This window comes from Jaculus jaculus, chromosome 6 (genome assembly GCF_020740685.1).
Source record: "Jaculus jaculus isolate mJacJac1 chromosome 6, mJacJac1.mat.Y.cur, whole genome shotgun sequence".
Taxonomy (NCBI): domain Eukaryota; kingdom Metazoa; phylum Chordata; class Mammalia; order Rodentia; family Dipodidae; genus Jaculus; species Jaculus jaculus.
The window spans coordinates 83,861,678-83,884,260 of record NC_059107.1 but is presented as its reverse complement, the minus strand read 5'-3'; the positions used below and the strand labels follow the sequence as shown (position 1 = coordinate 83,884,260).

Here is a 22,583-nt window from a genome sequence, read left to right as displayed (position 1 = left end):
CAGAATCAGAAAAACAAAACAAACATATACCAGTCTGTTCTCCAGTCTCCTCTTCTTACTTTTGGTGTTAAAAGACCTAAAATTAACTCATTCCCAAAGTTAGATATGTGCTGCTAGGCTCCTCCAGGCCATATGACAGCCTGTCACATGCACATACCATTGGATTTCACTTTGCTCCCTCATTGGCCGCTGGGACTAGCCTGTACTTAGCTCCTTTGGCTAAATGATGGCAATCTGCCTCCCTCTTCCTCAAGGCTGGACTCAGGCATGAGCCTTAAGTGCTCCATCACTCAGCTGGCTGTGTCACCTTCACACTCGGGACTGTATGAACCTTGGTTGGATTACTCCCCTCCTCCTCACTAACCTGTACTGAGGGCATGGAATTCACTTATCATTCAGGATTGAAAGGGCACCAACTGTGTTCCAGTTGCTGCATGAGACTTTGGAGTCACCACATTGCATTAGGTAGTTTCTACTAGGAAGATTACAGGGATCGAGAGATTTCTTAGTGGTTAAGTCACCTGTCTGCAAAGCCTAAGAACCCAGGTTCTATTCCTCAGTACCCATGTAAGCCAGATGCCCAAGGTGGTGCATGTGTCTGCAGTACATTTGCAGTGGTTACAGGCCCTGGCTTACCTGTTTTCTCTCTCTCTCTCTTAAATAAATAAATAATGTATTTTAAATATTTTTTTAATTTTTATTTATTAATTTATTTGAGAGCGACAGACACAGAGAGAAAGACAGATAGAGGGAGAGAGAGAGAATGGGCGCGCCAGGGCTTCCAGCCTCTGCAAACGAACTCCAGACGTGTGCACCCCCTTGTGCATCTGGCTAACGTGAGACCTGGGGAACCGAGCCTTGAACCGGGGTCCTTAGGCTTCACAGGCAAGCGCTTAACCTCTAAGCCATCTCTCCAGCCCAAATAATGTATTTTAAAAAGAAAGATTACAAAGATACTGTCACAAAGAATGGCCTGTCTCTACTCTCCTTTGAGCACAAAGAAAGTAGCACTCAGTTCTACCACATGCCCTGGATAGACTCAGCTTTCACAAGAAACTATAAATTTGTCTCTGTAAACTGTTAAAATATGTAATTCCTTATTAAGTCAGCAGCATAGAATAGCTGACTATCACCACAGGATTATAATTTCAAGATGGCCACCCACCCAACTCCCAAAGGCCTGATGAAATTTTATTTATTGAAGACTACCTAAAGACTGTCCAGATAAGTGGGCCCACTTTGCTGATCAACTTCAAATGCTGAGGCCTGTCCATCAGGGCCAGTAAAGGCCTCCTTCAGACCTCTTAGCTTAGGGGTTTGATGGAATTTTAGGGCTACATGGAGCCAGTGCGTGGTGCACAGTCTCAGACAGCCCAAGATGGAGGAGGGAAGGCACTGCTTGTTTCTGGCAACACTCTTCCGTGTATTCCTCACATCACTTTCTTCCCGACACCTTTCTGTCTCTTTGGCTTTTTCTTAATTTGGAAGATTGTTACTTTCTCTTGTTATCTAGAGCTGAAAGTCTCCATCCTCCCCTGCTTCTAGGCTCTTTGTGTTCCAGCCTCTGATTACCTCTGCAGGCTTCTCCAAGCAGCCACTGCTCCTCTCCTCCTTTGTCACCGCTGCAGGCAGATTAGACTTCTCTTGCTTGCATTCACTTCTCCTTCACACACAGTGCTCACCAAGATGCCTGGACATGCATATAGTTATGCACACACGCAGATGCAGTCATCTTTTTCTATGTTAGCTCCCCTGTAAGTGCCTGTTTTAGGAGGTCTTTGCTAACACTCAGTTAAGGTGTGGTTAGCCCCCTCGACAACACTGTAACAATTCTCTGAGGTATTTGTCTTATTGTGATTGGCATATATTCCGTGAAGTGCCTGTCATAAAGGGAAATGATGACTGAAAAATAAATTTCATAAAGTTGAAAAACAGCTTCAAGAAACAAGCAGGACGTGGTGGCACACACCTTTAATCCCAGCATTTGGGAGGCAGAGTAGGAAGATGGCTGTGAGTTTCAGGTCAGCCTGGGCTAGAGTGAGACCTTACCTCAGAAAACACACACACACACACACACACACACACACACAATCAATGTGTGCTCTATGAGAGTGTTATTGGGACACTGTTTGACATTTCTTTTGGACCTGTGGTGGGTGTACAATCTAGCAATGGTTGTCCTTTTCCAGACAGATGCTTTATCTTAGATACCTTTTTGAAAGGTTGCATAAGAATTACATAATCTCCATCATATTAGCTTTTAGAAACTTGAGAGCTAAACTGTGTTCCATTCCTTATGAGATGAACTTTATGAATTTTGCTTCCCATCATTCAGCCCACTTTCTTTTTTTTTGTTGTTGTTGTTCATTTTTATTTATTTATTTGAGAATGACAGAGAGGCAGATAGAGAATGGGCATGCCAGGGCCTCCAGCCGCTGCAAACGAACTCCAGACACGTGCGCCCCCTTGTGCATCTGGCTAACGTGGGTCCTGGGGAATCGAGCCTCGAACTGGGATCATCAGGCTTCACAGGCAAGCACTGAACTGCTAAGCCATCTCTCCAGGCCCCGTTCAGTCAACTTTCAAATCATGAAGTAACTTGCTATATGATTGTGTTGAATGACAGTAAATGAACTTCAATCTTTTAAAGACAGCTATAGCTAATCAAACAGATAAGTGAAGTGATCAGAGAGTGAAAGGCTGAGCAGAAAAGAGCAGCACCTAAGTGGCAGAAGGGTATGTCAACTGGCATTTGCTCATCTGCAACTCACTGACTACCCCAACTGCTTTCAATAACATGTTCATTTCACCAAAGAAGCTCAGTGGTCAATTGTTTTCAGTAGATCCAGGGTCTCAAGCCCACACATCAGGCCCTGGGCTAACTCCATCTCTCACTACTGCCCTCCTACTTGCTTTATTCTTAGGCTTCATATTGAGGCAAGGCTGTAGAGCTCATCTCTGTGGAGCCTCAGATTTACAAAAGAGCAAGAGAATGTTCCCAGTCGTCTGTTAAACCATAGAATACAGACTGTGGTTTATTGTGAGATTCCCAGCAAAAAGTGGCTGACATGAGAGTAAAAAAAATAAACATTTGTCCCATTTATTTTTGTGGAATTCCAAATTCTCTCCTGTAAATCCCCAGACTTGACCTGGGCCACATGCTCTGCTCTGAAGTGGCCTTTTGATCAGGAGTGTCTGTAGGGTCATTTCAGCCTTACTTAAACTTCTTCCCTTCCCTTCCTTTCTGTTCCCTTCCCTTCCCTTCCCTTTCATTCTGTTCCCTTCCCTTCTGTTCCCTTCCCTTTCCTCCCTTTCCCTCCTTTCCTGTTTGTTTTTTTGTTTGTTTGTTTGTTTTGAGACAAGGTCTCATGCACCCCAGGCTTGCATCAAACTTACTGTACTGGAGGATTATTAAAAGGACTTTTTCTTTCAATAGGGAGGTCCGAGAAAGGTTATACAAATATCTTTTATTTCAGCTTCTCTCACTCATCTCTGCCTGCTATAAATGCATACCAGCCCACCGAAGGGGACCTTCTCATGAGATGAGGCTGTAGGAGTTCGATGCTACCATCCTTCCCCATGCTCTCCCAATACATCACTTGCTCTTTGAAAACCTACTTTCATTTGAAGGTCTGAGGGCAGAAAACAGACAGGCATCCATGGTGCAAACAAAAAGAAGTGGACTCTTAGCCCTTGAAAGTATTGTCAGGACCTCTGTGGACGGAATAAATCATTTGGTCAGTTTCCTTGGGCATTTCTGGTGGTAGTTCAAAGTTCCAAGTGACAAGATAAGACCAAGTCCTGATTGCTGAGGAATAAGGCAGCCAAAGTTGTTCTTCCTGGGGTCCTCCAAAGTTACAAACATCTTTAACAAGTGGAGTGTGGTCAGCAGCAGCCCTGTTCCCCCAGCTGTCTGCACTGCCTGAGTACCAAGAAGTTTGTGCAGTGCTTAGCCCCCTGAGAGCAAGAGCTGAGGTCAAATATCCCCTGGCTTTGGACTGGTCCCAACTTCACTTGTGCTTAGACGTTAGTAGTTTACACCCTTTCTCAAGAAATCAGCTTTGTTTTTACTGAGGACCCCCATGCTTCACTCTCAATGAAAAGTTGAAGATATTTGCTACTGTGAAAAACCCTAAATTGGAAGATTTTTTTTCCCTTAAGAGTAAAGATTCATCAAACATCACCGTCTCCACTCTCAACACTCACATCCTTACTTTCTGGCTGATGATACACTGAGCATCTTAGAAGGTTGTCCGGTGGAATGAGAGGTCTACAAGGCTCAGTTAGGTAGGGGCACTTGCCAAGCTGGCGTTGCCCTGGGGGGAAAGGGGGCCTGCCCTCTGCAGCCCAGGACTCAGTACCCACACTGTTGCTTCGCTGCTATGGGCCAGGACAGGGTAGGGGCTCTGAGGTCTAAGGCGATTCTAAAGTGAGAGCAGAACTTTCAAACCGACTAAGCCCCAGTTGAACGTGGGCGACTGTGCCTGACAGCCTAGCCCTGGGAACTGGGCAGAATGAAAACACGGACAGGCGTTTGGTCAATGAAAAATTATCTTTATGATGGAATGAAGGTTTTGAACAGGGCATTCAGCTCGCAGAGCTCACTCAGGTCTGACCCCAACATTGCGGAGAGTTCCTGCCGCACTCCCCTGAGTGCTTTCTTTGAGATGAGTGTAGCCACTGTGGAGGCTTTTGGAAAGGACGGACTAGAAGCTAAAGTTTGGTCTCCCTTTTGGCTGTGAAGTAAAGTAAGATGGGCCTGTGGGATTGCACGAGATAGAACCGAGTCCAAGTGAGGACCCAGGAGCGAATGCACCGGAAGGAATCTGAGAGTTTAATTAACTTGTCCTCTCTATACCCCCCTCCCAAAGGAAGGAACTCCTAACAGGCACCCCTCAAACTGTTTGATCAGAGGAAATTGGGCTTGTCTTCCCCCCCCTGTCACCTTTTATTTTAATCTTTCAACCCATCACGATTGTTGAACAACAACCAAAAAAGAGAGGGGTGGGTGCATAAAACCGGGGGCGGGGCGGCGGAGGCTGGCTTGCAGCCCTGGAGAACCTGGGCCGCGCGCTCGGGGTGAGCGTCCCAGATCCCTGTCCCCAGCTCAGCTGCCGCAGCGTGCGGAGCAGGCCGGGGTCTCGCTCGCCGGTCCGCACGCGGGTCTCCTCCGACCGCCGCGCTCCCCGGCGCGGGAGGAACCTGGCCGCGACCTCTCCGCGCGGGCCCCGTGGCGCGGGTGCGCGTGGGCGCGCGCCAGGCGGCCTCAATCCCGCCGCGGCGTCCGCGCTCCGCGTTTTCGCTCGCGCCTGGCCCGGCGGCCGAGGGCGGGGTGCTCGGCGGCGGCTCGGCAGCGGCGCGGGGCTCGGGGCTCAAGACGCGGCTCAGTCCGCACGCAGCGCAGCCAGCGCGGCCACCAGCGCGCCGCCACCATGCCAGCCCCGCTCCACCGGCGCTGAGTGAGTGAACGAGACGCCCCGGACGGACGACGCCGAGCAGACCCGGCCGGCCGTGCAGGGTCGCTGGGCTGCGCCCCGCGCGCGCCCCCGGAGCACCGCAGCTCTGCAGAGCCGCCGCGGCAGGCGGGCGTCGAGGACCGGCACCGAGCGACCCGGAGCGCTCCAGGGATCAGGGTGAGTGGCAGCCGGGGCTCCCCGCGACCTCCGCAGTGGCGGCTCCGGCGGGGGGTGTGGAGAGGGCCGAGATGCCACCATGAGGGGCGGGGGGCTTTGGCACCCAGGCCCGGTGGGTAAAGCAGAGAAGACTCGAGAAGGGCACCCTGTCGGACTGCGTAGCCCGGGGAGCGCCGGAGGAGCCAGCCGGGGACTGCAGCGACGCCAGCCCGCGCGGCTCCTCCGGTTTGCCGCAGCGCAGCCGGGATTTGCCCCGCGCTCTCCTGCCTGCAAAGCAGCTGCGTGGCCCGGAGCCAGGCTTGGCTGGACGCGGCGAGGCCAGGTCGGCCGGGAATCGCCTGTCACCTACTGGCCTGGCCAGGAGGGCCTCCGGGCTCCACAGCTCGCCGAGCCAAGGGCAGCCGCAGACTTCGCTGGGCGGGGAGACGGTGCTGTCTCTCGGCATGCAGCACGCAGACCGCACCGGAGCCCAGCCGCTTCCTCCCTTCAGGCAGGAAAAGTTGGAGAAACTGAGCATGTTAATAATTAGCAGGAGCCAGGCCCGGGATGCAGCAGAAAGCTGTTGACTTTTCATTGCACTCGAATTAAAAACAAAGGGCATCTCCAGTGACGATCGGCAGGGCAGAGCTATTTGGGGGACTTTGGGAAAATTGTCCGCAGACTGAAGAAGCTGGGGGAGGGGTGGAGGTCGTGGGGACGCCTGGCACCCCTGAGTTCCAGCCTGCTCAGGGAGGATTCACATTCACAAGCCAGATGCGCTGGGTTGCTGGTTTTGTAAAGCATGTCAGAACTGCGGGCCACAAGCAGGACCGCACCACAAACCGGTGTATGAAGGAGGAACACCGAAAACCTTGCCTCTCTTTCGGAACCCAGGCACACTTGTGCTGTAAAAAAGGACGCTACAGTTGTAGCTTTTAGGGTGGGTTTTATGAATGACAACTTATACTTGCTGAAATTGTATCTCTTATCTGTCCCTGCACAGTTTTGTCTGCCGCCTGGTTTTAATCAGCACTTGGGAAGGCTGTGTCTGCGCTGATGTTATATAATTGACATGGCTCGCCATCAGATATTTTCTAATGTACTTTGGGGGTGAAGGGAACTTCCATCTGTCTCTTCAGACAGGCCCGTGGTGTAGACGTGTAGACGGGTGAGGATTGCTAATGTTTGCCTTAGTCTTGCTCCAGATGTGTGAGCTCAGCTGTTGCCTGTCACTTAGGTGACAACTGGCCTTTTCCCACTAAGCCTTTGCCGTCTCCATTATCCTCAGTGGTGTCAGTGTTCAGCGGCCTTCTATCACCAAGACGGGACTCTGCCCCTTGGGGGTCCGCAGCCTTGTCTAACCATCCCCAATAATATGTCTGTCTTTAGACTGTAGGAAGGAAACACAAACCAATGGCAGCAAGATATATACATTTTGAACTGAGCAGCAACTTAATCTAAAAATTCTATTTTAATCAAGACAGCTCTGTAAGGATGACGCAATGTTTGCCAAGCCCTTTTTCTCTAGAACAATATTTACTCCCACCAGGGGATTTAAAACTTAAACAGTAGCCATTTATCTTCCTGTCTAGCAAGCCGGGTTCATTTTGCCTCCAATGTGGTCCTAGCCTAGGTGGCTGGGCTGGAACAAGAATCTGTCATTGTAGCCAGCTGGACCTTGAAAAAAGCAAAATACAGCACCTGCTGGTACCATAGGGTTTCTAAATGCCATCAAGTGAGAGGCAGGAAACACAGAAGGAGATATTTTACAAGCTCTTCCAGAAATGTTTATACAAAGGATTTAAAGGTTAACAATGCATGTGCTGCACATATTAAAACTGAAAGGTGCTAGAAACAAATGGATGTTACTTGCAGTTAAGAGTCAGCACACTTACTAATGAACTCAAGAAATTCTGACAAGTCATGGCTAACATGTGAACAAAATTGCTCATAAATAAGCCTTAAAAAGAAAGGGAAAGGAAGGAGGAGGGAAGAAGGAGAGGACCCAGTGGTGCATAAAAGATGAGTTAGCCTTTAAAGGAGATTGCTTGCAAAGCCAGCCAGCCTGCCTGGGTTCAATTCCCCAGCACCCATGTAAAACTAGATGCAAAAGTGGCTCATGTGTCTGGAGTTAACTTGAAGCTGCATGAGACTCTGGTGTGTGTGTGTGTGTGTGTGTGTGTGTGTCCACACATACGCGCATGTGCAAATAATTAAATAAATTTTAAAAATTGTTAAGCGATGGACAAATTGAGGTGAGCAGATAGGTTTAGTAAATTAATTTTTCCATCCTTAATTTGGTACTAGTTTGTGATGTGGTACTGAGTGAGTTTGTTGATTTATAGATTTTTTTTTAAGAGAAAGGTCATATATTTTACTGAGGTGACAGATTGAATCAGTTCTGCCAGTAATACCAATGAAGCTTAAAAACTTGACTATGTTTTCATATTCAAGGTCATGGGACCACTGTTTTTCTCCACAATAAAAGGGGTTGTAATGAGTCAGGTTGGGTCATGAAAGGAAAACCTGATATAAGCTAGAAAGAAGAAGGAACCGAATAGCTGAACTATGATGAACTTGTTCCTAATATTCTTTCTCAGAATAACTCTAAAAAGATTAGAAAAAAACTTAAATTTTGTGGTTTCTTTGAGGATTTTTCAAAAGTAAGCTGTCATATAAGTTTAAAGAGCAGTATTATAAGATAATTTCTTTAAAACTATAATAATTTATAAGTAAAATACAAAAAATGTACTACTGTGACTGTTTTACTTTCACATGCCAGGCACTTGCTCTACCACTGACCCACACCCCCATAAAATGAGATTTCCAATATTCATGAAATGGGATAAAAATCTTTAGAAAATTGCTATTTTCCAGAGACAGGAGAGGAGGCTTAGTGGGTCAAATCCTTACCATCCAAGCATGAGGACCTGAGTAGCGATGGCTCAGTGGTGCTTACTTGCAAAGCCTAAGGATCAGGATTCAATTCCCCAATGTCCACATAAAACTAGAGGCACAAAGTGGTACATGCATCCAGAGTGCGTTTGCAATGGCTAGAGGCCCTGGCATTCCCATATTCTCTTTCTCCCCCTGCTTGCAAATAAATTAAGGAATATATATTTTTTTAATTTTCCAGTAAGTAACTCTTTGACTAGCCTGTCCTATCTTTTGATTTGTCTAATATTAGGGTAAACAATTTTTAGTAAAGATTATCAGTTACTTGTATCTTAATTGCAGCACTTAACTTTATGGATAGTTCATAAAGGTTAAGTGTTTATTTTAAAGAAGAAATGTAATTTCAAACGTCAAAGTGACACGTGTGCAGAAATGCAAAGAATGTCATTTAACCAGGGAAAAATGGCTGTTTGTTCTCTCCATGTTATGCAAAATGATGTCCATTGCTAACTCTTACTAAGGTGAGGATATTAAAATTGCTTAAGTCCAGGTGCAATGTTCTATGAGAGTGAGGGATTAGGAAAGTGAATGAGTTGTTTTTTTTTGGTGGATGGGTGGGCATTCTAAGGGATCATTATTTATTTTTCTCCTGCTCATAGCATGAAAGATCGCTACATGTCACTCCTGAAAAGGCGAGTAGGAGCCCAGTTGTCTGTGGGTCAAACCTGGCACTGCTGCAGGTCCTCAGAGCATGGCAGTGTGTGGAGCCAAGGCTCGGAACAGAGTGCCAGGAACCAAGATGGCCTGGAGATGGTGCAGCACCCCTGGCTTTCTGGACTCTCCACCCTGAACACACAAGTGTCCTCTTCAGTACCCCAATAACCAAAAACCACACCCCCTTGTTTGTAGGGCTGCTAAGCGCAAGGGAGCAATCTGGCTACCTGTTGTGGCCCATGAGTGAACGCTGTGGAAAGATGGGAGAGCCTGAGACTGCACAGGACTTGCAGCAAGCCTGCTTCCCCCGACCCTCTCCCCTAGTGAGGAATGGGGAGAAGAGACATGCTTTATAAACTTGGAGTGTGCTGAAGTCATGACACTTCTGGCACAGAGATATGAAAGAATAATCGGATCCCTTCCTGTGTGCCAGAATGACACAGTTTTTCCACGAGCTGTTCCTGAGTCGCTGGTCCTCTGATGCACACTACACTATTGCCAGTTCCTGGGGGGAATCAGACTTCTCAAAGAATGTATAATAATTCTCCCCAGGTCTCTGTTTTGCACACTACTTTGGATAAACTAAATGTATGTGATCACACTTAAAGGGATATGTCTAGGAGTGAGAATGATTGCACCATCTGAATTGATTGGTCCCTTCATAGTCGTTCTCCTATAGAGATTATATGTATAAAAATAAAAATGCCTAGTAGCCAGAAGCCAATGTAAACATTTTTAAACCTAGAGCTACAGGGGAACAAGCAGGTGTCATTCACTTCAACTTAACTACCCTTCCCTATCACCTCATTTCCAAATTTTGTCCTAAGTGATCCTAAAAATCACCTGTGGTTGTTTATCTCCCTGGCAGACTTGGGGTAGACTTTTGGGAGAGTTGTCTTTCATTTCTAGCACATTACATGCTGTGTTATTTCAGTTGTCCTGGTACTGAAGTCACAGGCCCCTTCTTAGAGCTCTGTTCCCTTTGCTGATTTGTAGCGCCCACCAACTTGGTTCTGTGTCCTGTTTCCTCATTGGGTCTCTGGGAAGGAAGTTTTGTCACTAACTGATGTATCTACTGCAGTGAGGTGCAGGGGGTATGGACATTGTCCTCTGGGGAAGGCTCTCCTGAGTGCAGCTGCCCTTATCGCTGAGCCCTGACCACCACAGCTCACAATCACGGGCTTTGACTTTGGTAAAAAATTCTGTTTGAAATGTTTCCAATTACACATCATATTAGCCCATGTAGCAGCTGCTTGCCAAAGAGCATTTAGAAGTGTGTTCCAAGAATCAGGCTTCAATTGCTTTTAATTTAAAGAAAGGCTATTTGGTTTCCTGTGATGTTTTTTTATGACCACCTTTTCCTCCATTTTTGTGTTGCCTTTTCAAAAAAATGTCTAATGTAAAGTAGCCACCACTTAATGCATTATAATATTGGCCATAGTTTTCTACAACATTTTTAGACTTGTACAAGCACCAGGGACTTTCAATAAAGGAATCTTAAAGAAATCCCACATGCACAGTTGGATTTTCCCAAGAAGGAAAGGGGGAAAGGTTATCTCATAGCACATTGTAAGTAGCTAATGTTTTCAAGTTTGCCTCTTTTCCTCTTTAGGGACCTATCATTATAATTATCTTTTTGAATCACTGGGTATCAGCTGACACATTGTCTTTTATTCAGATTGTTTTGTTTGAAGAGCTCTGTAACAAAAAAAAATATTAAAAAGGTAGAAGTTAATAAGAACATTCTTAAAAGAGTAAACAATAATCCACCATTGTCAGGAGTGAAGTCCTCCATATCTGCCACCACTGTGGGCTTGAAAGTTTTAAACACTGTGGCAGTTCCAATTATTGGATAGGTACAAGATATGTCTGACATTAAATTTGAAATTGCAACAGGGCATGGTGGCACATGCCTTTAATCCCATAACTTGGGGGGCAGAGGTAGGAGGATTGATGTGAGCTTGAGGCCACCCTGAGACTTCATAATCAATTACAGGCCAACCTGGGCTAGAGTGAGACCCTGCCTCAAAAAAAAAAATTGAAATTATGAGAGTATACACTCATGAGTGTGTGGACTGGTACTAGGGCTAGGGGTACTCTTCCCAGGATGACTTTCTGTTTCCCCTGAAATGCAGCACCCACAGCCAGAGGGGACCCAGGGAATAAAGTACCAAGATGGTCCCCAGGGAGTCATTCTCATGCAGAACCTTTCACTGCTTGCAGGAACATCGTAGAGAACATCGTGCTTCTCCAGGTTCCACAGTAGCTGGATTGCATAAATGCCAACATCTCTTAATCATTTGGACAGTTTCCACCATGCAATAAATAGTACTGTTTAGTACAAATTTGTAAATGCCATGTTTCATATGGCCCTGTAGAGACAGCTGAAATTAACCCAGGCTGCTGGGGATCGTTGAGATCTTGGAGGTTAGGTTACTTACTGCCTCGTTCCTGAGTGACTAGTAGCTAACACATTTGATCACATTTCGGAGAGAGTGTAAGGTTGGTCTTAGTAGAGCAGAGGAGATTGTGAGGAATTGCCCAATAGTCAATCCTTAGGGTTTTTCCTTTCAACCCCTTTATCCTTGTATGCCTTCTTTCAATTAAACAATCCTCCTTGGAAGACATTTGTTAAACTAAAGGTAAAATAAGGGTTCATGTTACTTTACCAGCTGAACACCCCAGCCTGCCACACAAGCCCACTACACCCAGACCCTTTGCTGTAGTGAGAAAACCCACAGTAGCCATGGTTAAAATAAAAGGTTTGTTAGTATCTTTTTCTGTATCAACCAGTATTTCTGCCCTAGCAAAAATACTGCTTTGTGTGTGTTTGTGTGTGTACACACACATACCATCCAAAAATACTAATAGTGAACTATTTCATCTGAACATGAGAAACCTGATTTAAGCTATGCTGTATCTTCACCAAGGGCATTTGCTCATTTTCTTTCTTATTTCACTGATAAGCAAGTAATGATAATCTTCTGAAGAAATTCATAACATACTAGCTGCAATTGACATTTCTAATTATGCTATTTACATGCTTGGATAACCAAAGTTCCTTATTTACAATCTGAAAATTGATGGAATAATATCACTTTGTTTTACTTTATTTTATTTTATTTTTATTTTTTTAATTTATTTATTAGAGGCAGACTGAGGGAGAGAAAGAAAGAGAGAGAGAGGGAATGAGCATGCTAGGGTCTCTAGCCACTGTAAACGAACTGTAGACACTTGTTCCACCTTGTGCATCTGGCTTACATGGGACCTAGAGAACTGAGCCTGGTTCCTTAGGCTTCGCAGGAAAGTGCCTTATTTAATTTATTTGCACGTGTATGTGTGTGTGTGTGTGAACAAATACCAGATGCTTATGCCATTTTTTGAGTCTGGCTTACATTCACAAGTCGTGAATTTGAACCGACTAGGAGGCTTTGCAAGCAAGCACATCTAATCATTGAGCCATCTTCCCAGCCCCTACTTTGCTTTAAAAGACTTCCTTCAAATCGTTGAGGGAACTGTTTGATTTTGTATGGGAAGATTGTCCAGTGCCCTAGTGCTGGAATGCTTGTTCTAAAGTATGTCAAAAAGAGATAACAATTTAAATTCTTCTATGTCTATAATTGACAAATGTGTTTGGTGTCTGAAACATATGCATGTTACATAATTTTTGAGAGAAGTAAAGCTAGGTCTGAGGTGCATAGAATCACAGATGTTTCTTGTAGGGGAAATACAGATATTTTGGGGGACTTTGGAACTGCTTTCTGGTGCTTAGTTTTTTTCATTGCCAAGATCATGTGAATAATTTCATTGAGTTTCACTGGCTCTCATGTACATAAGCTTTGGGAGAGAGCTGAAATAATAATGTATCTCCTCACCCAGTTCTCAAACTCTGTAGACTTTTATGTTTTTATTGAATGTAAAGGGAGAAAATGAAATGTACAGAAAAGTGTTTGTGCTTACCAAATATAATCATATATGTTCTTTTTGTAGGTCTTCTGTAAACTCCACCAGTTAGGCAAGCCAATAATCAAAAATGTGTCTTTCAGCCCTGCCAAATTTGTGAGAAACAGGCTAGCTTTCTGCATGTTGAGGGATTAGATATGTGTTTTCTTAACCTTCTGAATTTTCAGGAATAAACCAGAAGAATCGCTCTCCTTTTCTTCCCTTCCTTAGCCATGGAAACCAAAATTATTGTTCATTGCAGTACTGAAATTAGAAGCTGATAGGAGCAGTATTGTTTGTTCAGGGATGCCCTAAACCAGCTGACTTGGCTGTTTCAAGAGGAAACACCAGGTGACCATGGTGTGTGATAGGTCTTTTTGTAGCTGTAACTTTGGTTCATTAACCTCTGACAGAGTATTTTGTCCATCTCTTAAGCAGAGACTCTAGCATAGACAGTAGTGAGGTGACATTGAGGACAGTGCAGGGTTTTTTTGGCAGTTTTTTTCTGGAAATCATAAAATGGAAAGTATAGCACAATAGCTGAGTGATTTTTCAGTCAGTTTCTCTGTCTTTATGGGTCTCAGTTTTCTCATATATAAAACAAAGGAATTAGGCTAGATCAGTACATATTTGTCAGAGGATTTAGTCATGAACACCTGTGGAACTTTTTAAGCACAAATAATGCACAGAGACTTTAATGGAGTTGGCTTGTGGTGTATGGTGGGGGTGGGCGAGGGTTGATTTTCAGTGCTGGGAATCAAACCTCGAGCCCTGAGTGCGTTAAGCACAGCTCTGCCTCTGAGCTCGCTCTACCCCCAGTCCCTGGGTGGAAATTTGACACTAGGCCTGAACCAGCTCCAGGTGATCCCAGTGCATAGCTGTGCTGGGATGTCAGAGTTTTCCTGCAGTTTTCTGTTTCTAATGGTACCAGCCTGAACTCATTGCCTGTATTTTTCTTCCTCCCCCCCCCCCACTTCCTTCCCTATCTTTCTTGTTCATTCATTCATCCTTAATGTCTGCCTTCATTCTTCATGTTTTTGTCAAACCTCTTAAATGTCACTGGAGCCTCATTCTAGTAGGATTTCTGCTCCATGCATGGTGATTCATGTCAGGGAGAAAGCATGCTTGCCCACGCTGTGTACATAGTGCATACACAGCACTTATACCAACTGACCCAGCAAATACAGAGGGCCCACGAGGTCAGGAAGCTTTGTGAACGCATAATGTCAGTGATGTTTCCACATAATCTGCTTAATATGTTTTGTGTCAACTTGCAGACACCTTTTAAGTAAACTTCCTCCAAATTTAAAATAATGAACAACATGACAAACACATTATTTTCATTTTTTTTTTCTGTACACCACCATACTCCATAGCATATTTGATGTGATTTTTTTCTAGATTAACTATTTGCCCATTGCTTTAAACTTGGAGGTATTTCACCTGAAAGTGCAATTAACATGCTGCTGAAAAAAATAACTTTATTCTATGTCTCCTTACATTTCAAGTCTCTATATCTTTTAATGAATGAATTTCAGCTTGTTTGGTTATGAAAAACATATCAATTTAATAAATATTACCCAATAATATCACCATAAGGATTTAAAAATTGTCTGTCACCTTATGAGTTTATTATAGTGTTACACCCAATTTCTAAACATTTTGAATTATAAAGATCAGATATTTTAAGTAAATTAATTTAAATAGATTAATTAATGCAAGTTTCTTTATATATATGATGCCCTTTTCAACAATAGAAATACCAATTTCCATTCCTTTAGTTCAATAAACTTTAAGGTAGCTAATTGTAGTTATTGTATAGCCAGTAATATTGTCATCTTTTCCCAGACACCAGCAATTCCACGTCATAGCTTTCAAAATATGAGTTCTTGTAAACTGTCTATATCCATACTAATTCATGAATGTGGGCATGTATGAGGTTCATATATTTTTTTTGTTCCAGATAAGATAGCAGAAAATCTAAACAAACTATGATAGACACTCTCAGTTTTTCTCATAATTTGGATAATACATCTGAAAATTTTCTTATCAAGCAAGGGGAAGTTCTTGATTACACAGTTTGTAGAATTTGTTGCCTGTTGTATTCCTATGCTTTTGCAATCTTTGAGGATTTGAGTGTTTCTTAAATTATTCATTATTGCTATCCCTCTAGAAATGCACCAACTAAATAGAATGGACCCTAATCTGTGTTAGAGCACTTCCCAAGCACCACAGGGCCTTAGATTTGATCACTATCACCATAAATAAATACATTAGTAAATGAATAAAACAGCCTTACTTTGGCTGCATCTACATACTACAAACAAAAGGGGACATTGGACACTCATTTAGTTTCCTTGATTCGGTTGTTACATATTCCCCTTTCTTGTAGGAGGTAGATTTTTTTTTTTTTCTCTCTGTGTGTGTCTGTTTTTTTTTTTTAAATTTTTTTTAAAAAAAGCTTCAAAGGGCTGGAGAGATGGCTTAGAGGTTAAGCGCTCGCCTGTGAAGCCTATGGACCCCGGTTCGAGGCTCGCTTCCCCAGGTCCCACGTTAGCCAGATGCACAAGGGAGCGCACGCGTCTGGAGTTCGTTTGCAGAGGCTGGAAGCCCTGGCGCGCCCATTCTCTCTCTCTCCCTCTATCTGTCTTTCTCTCTGTGTCTGTCACTCTCAAATAAATAAAAAATGAACAAAAAAAAAAAAAAAGAAAAAAGCTTCAAAGTTCATCATTCTGCACCTCTCTAGCTGTCCAACGTTCTTTGGAAATTTTTCTGGGCAGGTATGACCAGTCACAGAGTCAGCTGATTGGCACCTTTTTTTCAATTGTATGTACATTGTAAAATCTAATAACCAGAGCCTCCAAGTGGAAATTTCTACTTGAATTATCTACTTGGGTTGTTTGCACAATGTAACTGAAAACTCTTGCTTGTAGACACTATGTGCAGAGATATGTGAGGCATTTGAGTAAGAGAAATAAAAAAGCATAGCTAAACAGAGTTAAAGGATCATTGGAGATAAAGTGAAAACTGGATCAAAACATGGCGTAGACCTTAATATTTGTGGGTTTAACTTTCCTGAAGCTCCACAGCTGGTCTCCTTGTCTGTACTGGATTGCAGATACTATACATAGACATATGGGATCATGATTCACTCTGCCTTTCAGGTCTCTGCTCAATAGGTTTTTAGTATCAGAGAGGCTTCCCTAATCTGGTTTATGGGCCTAACAGCAGCCTTGCCTTTCCCAGCACCACCCCCACCTCCCAAGCAGGACTTGAGGCCCTCTTCTCCGTAGCCTATCTTCTAGACACTCAACTGTAGCAACTGCTCCAAGAAGGTATTTCTGCTTTCTTGTCTGCTACTCACAGAGCTGTGCATGGCACACAGTAGGTTAATAAATAAAAGCAGAATGAATCTGCTTCACAACGCAGTAATATATATGTGGAGAAACAGCTTTAAAAGCCAGGCATGGCGTTGCACACCTTTAATTCCAGGACTTGGGAGACTGAGGTAGGAGATCCACTGTGAGTTTGAGAGGCCAACCTGTGAGACAAATTCCAGGTCAGCCTGGGCTACAAGAAAAATAATAATAAGAAGAACTTTACTATAATATCATTCTCATAGGACAATGAAATTAGCAAATGACACCCTCATTTTATTTACTTTTTAAAATATTTTTATTTTTATTTATTTGAGAGAGAGAATGGGCAAGCCAGGGCCTCTAGCCACTGCAAACAAACTCCAGACACATGTGCCACCTTGTGCATCTGGCTTATGTGGGTCCTGAAGAATCTAATCTGGGTCCTTTGGCTTTGCAGGCAAGTGCCTTAACTACTAAGCTATCCCTCCAGCCCAACATCCTCATTTTACAAAGCAGATTCTCATGGCCCATTGTCATATTATATATAAGATAAAGATAAAAGAAGCCAGAGTTGTGTTGTTTTCTGTGATGCATTTTTTTTTTTTTTTGGTGGGGGAAGGGTGCATGTGGCATGTTTTGTTTTACAGCTGAAGTGTCTGAGTGAATTTCCTCCACTTTGAGTAAAGTTAGAGGAAAGTTATATACTCAAGGAGTGAGGCTTATTGTACTTCCTTCCTTTCTTTCTCCACCATAAAACAATGAGTGACCTGTGTCCACGTAGCAGAGGGATTCTGACCTCATAGGAGATAGATCATCTGCAGAAAACAAATTTTAGAAAACAGCTATGTAACTTTCCTCTTTATGATGCGTCATGCTACATGAGTGAAGATAAACAAGAGCATCTTCAGACAGGCTTGGGGGCTGCCCTGAATGCGAGCACAAGGCCGGCATACTGACCTTCACTCTCGAAATCCCCTGATCTCAATTCCAGGATTGCAAAGCTAATCCTTTAAGTGATCTCAGCGAGCTTGTTAGGGAACCTAGATGCTTGAAATTATTATTATTTTAATGCCTCAGATTCCAAGGTCTAATTGGCAGTGGGTCAGCTCTCCTATTAACAAGCTGAGCCAACTTATTTGTCCAAAAATTACCATGTTTTGACTTGGAGCTCTTTACTATATAGTAAGTCTAATATCTTTCAATTACACAAAAACTTCCAGATTAATCTTACACATCTTTGTCTTTGTGTAGAGGTGAGCAAGGGTGCTCCACTTACTGATGATATGGAATGACCCTTAGCTCCAGATTCAGGTTGCTAAGGAGCTCTGGCTTGGCAGCTCCTGAATAAGTGCATGTTTTCAGTTAAGTGTTTAGGAAGAAAGGAAAATTGGGAAGGAAAAGTAAGCAAGCACCTTTAGCTGACCCAAAATTGGTGTTCTGTGATTTCATAGGTATTTCTAAGCTTGTATATTATTAAAAGCTTTTAGATAATTATTAATTCTTACTAATTTGTATGAATTGAATAAGTCATTTAATTCTTTTTACCCCAGTGTGCCTCGGTTTCCCCAGATATCAAATGAAGGTCATAGTAATATTTTTTTAGCTCAAAATGAATTTAGTTCTAAAATACGAGATTTGGAGGCCATCACTGGAGGGGGCTAGATAATAAATAGCAGGTTAGGAGTGCCATTATTATCATCACTACTTACATTGATGACTAGAATTATTTTACAGTCTATTCCAAAATGTTCATATTTACCTGGTTCACTGGGTTGCTTGATTCATTCTTCAGTGTGACCAATTCAGAATTCATCAGTTGCAGCAAAAGTACTGGGAAGAAGTGACTATTGTGTGCTCAGCCTAAATGTAACATCTATATCACCCCTCCAAGGCTCAGGGATCACTATGGATGAGGGGAAGAAAAGAGTGTAAGAGCTGGAGGATGGGGAGCAGTGCTGTGGAACACAGTCTTCTGGACACAACATAACTGTCACATTCATGAACTCACAGGAGGTCTAAATTCCTGCACAATTGAGCTTTTCAACATTCCATCATAGGTGGGGAAGGAGTTCACAAGGTGCTACTCCTCCCAGAGTAGCTACTGGCAGTTAACAGTTGTTAAGGGAGGAACTAGTTCAGTGGTCGTCCATATTCCAGAAAATAACCCCCACCTAGCCTCTTACAAGCAACCCTAATTGAATTCAGTGGGATGAAAAAGACATGAAAGTAGGAAGGGGATTTGCTAGGAAGAAAAAGAGGTTTAGCGGGAATGAGTAGAAGGAGGGAACAGAGGGTAAGGGAGGGTGAGTGTGATCAAAATACATTATACGCATGTATGAAATTATCAAAAAGTAAATTAAAATTAAACTTTAAAAAGTAGCAATTGCTATGCATTAAAGATCTCAAAGAATGCATACTTTCCCTGACCCTGGTTTAAATAGCTTACATTACAGTTCAATATGATAGCTTAAAAAACTGCAGTGATTTAAATGACAGTTCCCAATGTAGTGTCATTATAACAATGACCTCTCTGGAAAATTATAAATGTGAATACTGTGATAATGCATGGGAAACATGAAAGATTAAAATGAAGAATGCAAAATGCTATCTTCACTTATTTGTGTAATTGCATAGTAATAATGAGTAAGTTTAAAATGTATGTCCACTGACTGAATTAGAATGTATTTTGGAAGGCTTAAAGAGGGTCTGCAAGAACATAAAGATAACCCAGAGGCCACTTGAGTTGCATTCCTACTTTTAAAATTTGTATTTATTTATTTATTTATTTGCAAGCCGAGAGAGACAGAGGGAATGGGCACATCTATTCTCCAGATGCATTGGCACTTTGTGCATCTGGCTTTATGTGGGTATTGGGGAATCAAACCCAGGTCTTTAGGCTTTGCAGACAAGCACTTTAACCACTGTATCAGCTCTCCAACCTGGCATTCCTACCTTTTAAAGAACCCTGGTAGCATTCATAGGTTCAGGATCCCAGCAGAAGCAAGTGAATGAGCAGAACACAGTGAAGTTCTCTGTTCATCTCAGCTGGGACTTGTAGGCATATGACCCCAGACCTACTGGGTAAGTGTTCCTTCAAGTAGCATCATAATTCGTCAAGCCACTGACTTTGCAACAGACCCTCAAGACCTCAGTTTTCGGTCACAATTTAATGGAGCTGAGCCAAAGTTGCAAACCCATGGGTAGCGTGTGTAAGAAGGTCTCGCTTCTAAAATGTTCAGATCCGCAGAGCAATGTACTATGCCATGTCTTCCCACAGGTTCCAGAGCAACTGTAAAGGGCTATGCAGTAGGAAAGACGACAGAAATGTGACATTAGTAATGACCAGTTTGAATCTGGGTCACTCCAGCCATGACTCGAAGATCAAACACTACTCAATGGTAATGACTGTGTGAAAGTGCTGCAGGAAGGCACCACACATCTTAATGACACCTCTGTGGGCCTTCTCAGCAAACTGTTAGGGCTGGAATGGAAATCGAGTTGCCTGTGCCCTTGGTCTGGAGGCCAGCCCTCCAGCATACAGCTGGCACACTTTCCCAGAGACGCACAAGGAACAGTTCAAAGACACTTCTGTTGTCCTAGATATCCAGACCCTTTGCTCTTTTTCTCTTTTCCTGGCCATTTTATTCTCTTCTAAGTAGTGGTAGCTGTTTTTCATATTCTGTGCCTTTTCTCTTCTCTGAAAAGTAACTACTCACATATATGAATGTTGACCATTTAATTTTAATCTTTGCTATTTTTGTTTTGATTAAAGGTCAGTTTTTTTTCCTTGCAGCATGCCTTTCATGAGTATTAGTTGTGTGCCTAGCATAGTGAATTAGGGAATTAAAACCTTAGGTGAGAGTGGTCCAGAGTTTAAAGAACTCACTGGTAGAGAATGAAGGCTGTGAGTACTTAGCAATAAATTGTGGTAAAGGTGAGAAAAAAGAAATGTTCTAACTAGCCAGAGTAACACAATGGTGAGGTCCAGGTCATTTGTCCAGTGTGGATTGTGATCGAGGTTCAGGAAGAGGAGAAAGTGGGTGTAGGTGTGCAGAATGAACAGGAGTGGGCCAAGTCAGTAGAACTGGAAAACGAGCTGTTCTAGGTAAGAGGCAGTGTGTGCAGAGAACAGGTGAGAAGCATATGTATGGCCAAAACGTGATCTCTGCTCTTAGGGACTTGTCCCTTTAGAAGAATCTCAGTTTCAATTAGCAGTTTAAGAAAAATTTTTTTAAAATTTATTTAGTTTTTGGTCAGGAGACAAAAAAATACAGGTATGTCAGGGCCTTTTGCTGCTACAAATGAACCCCAGATACATGTTCTACTTTGTTCATCTGGATTTACATGGGGACTGGGGAATTGAACTCAGGACAGCAGGCTTTACAAGGAAGTACCTTTAGCTGCTTAGCCATCTTCCCAGCCCCTTGAGAGGACTTTTGACAGCTTTCTTGTGATACTATTTTTTTTTTTTAACATGGCTGGCCTTAGGCTTCTGAAATAAGAGTTCTCATTTTCTTCCTAAATGTTGAGTCTACCTGACCTCTATCAGGTATTTATAATGTGTCCTTTCATTGTTACAATGGTGTGGTCCAAACTTATTTACTTTTCAGTTTCCTGCCAGGTTTAAATTTCTGCCTCCAGTGCTCCAGCAGCATCATGGGATGCGGGTCATACTTTTGTCAGTATTGTAAGAGGTTCAGTCCCCATGGAAGTCAGTAGTTGGGAAAGAAGGATAAGTGTTGGGGTGGTGACTAGATGTGTTGTATTATGTTAGTGTCTGTTTTGTTTTCATAAAACCTTTTTAAATCTTAAAAGTATTTTACCAAACAAAAATAGCAGACTTAGATGGTCTGCTTTCTTGACTTCTTGAGTATTTTTTTTAACTATACTGAAAATCTATTAACAATACAGATTACTAAACTTTCATCTGAAAGCAAAACATGTTTATTTGTTTTAAAGATAAACTCACTTAAGTTGGAAAGTGGTACTGATTTTAGGTCATAGTTCTTCAGTATAGGAATAGTAAATTCTTGATTTCACATTGTTTAGAATCCTGCCATCTAGTTGATCACTGTGCAATCAGTATGTATTCAGGCAGTCTGGCTTGTGATAAATATTTTGTCGCATATGTGGGTGAACATGCCAATTTCAAAGAGCTTTACAAGCTTTAATTAATTTTCACAGCAGCCAGATGTACGTTGCTTTATTGATGGGAAGACCACAGACGGTTGGATTCAGATTCAGTGCTGAGATTCATCTAGCCAAGCAGATTTCGACTTTATGCTGGGGGGCCGGACCAGCTAATTACTTCCTGCACACATTTATCTGTAACTCCCCAAGAAAAGTCAGACTGCTTTGTCTTGTTGGGAAGCCCCAAATTTACCCTGAAGAAAACCCTAAAAATGATGTCCAGTAAGATTTGAAGTTTGGACAGACATGAATAAGTGTTTATTACAAGTGTGTTTCCAGTTATTGCATGTGTATAAAAATTACTGGTTGTCTATCTGAATTCAATTTAAATTGGGCATCCTGTTTTTATGTGGCAAATCCAAGCTTATGGTTATATCCACTCTCAACTTCCTTGTTTCCTGCCAGCCAGGTAAGGCTCCTGGTCCCTTGAATACAGTGTGCAGACCACAGACATGAGAAATCTAAACAAATGCTGAGAACTAAAGATGAGCATATTTTTCTTCACTGACCAAAATTCATGGGATATTAATCCTTGGTTATGAATTTTGATGGTTATACATCTATCACTAAACATGATAATTTTAAAGAATTATTGTTTTTGCTTTCTTTTTTCTTAGAATAAAATCCTTTAGTCGCCCAGTCACTAGCAACAGTGTTTGTCGTCACCTTCATGTATAAGCTCACAACTTAGCTCCTGTGAGTATGGTGAGTTTATGGTATAGTCACAACTGCAGGGTTGAGCAATGTTGACAAAATAAAAATAAAAGTGAATTGCAGCTATGTGTGGTCCTGGCGTGACCAGGGCAGAGCTGCCTCGGTAGATTACTCTTATCTTTGGGTCTAGATGGAAGGTCTGACTTTGGAAGGCCTG

General features: G+C 42.9%; 1 protein-coding gene across 1 annotated transcript in view; it reads left to right on the top strand.

Annotated features, from left to right (window-relative positions):
- The first annotated feature begins 5,554 nt into the window (after positions 1 to 5,554).
- Positions 5,555 to 22,583, top strand: part of Prickle1 (prickle planar cell polarity protein 1) — a 124,575-nt gene continuing 107,546 nt past the window's right edge. The window contains exon 1 of the mRNA XM_045152116.1: positions 5,555 to 5,633. The gene's annotated coding sequence lies outside the window, so the exon portion shown is untranslated. The remainder of the gene's footprint in view (positions 5,634 to 22,583) is intronic.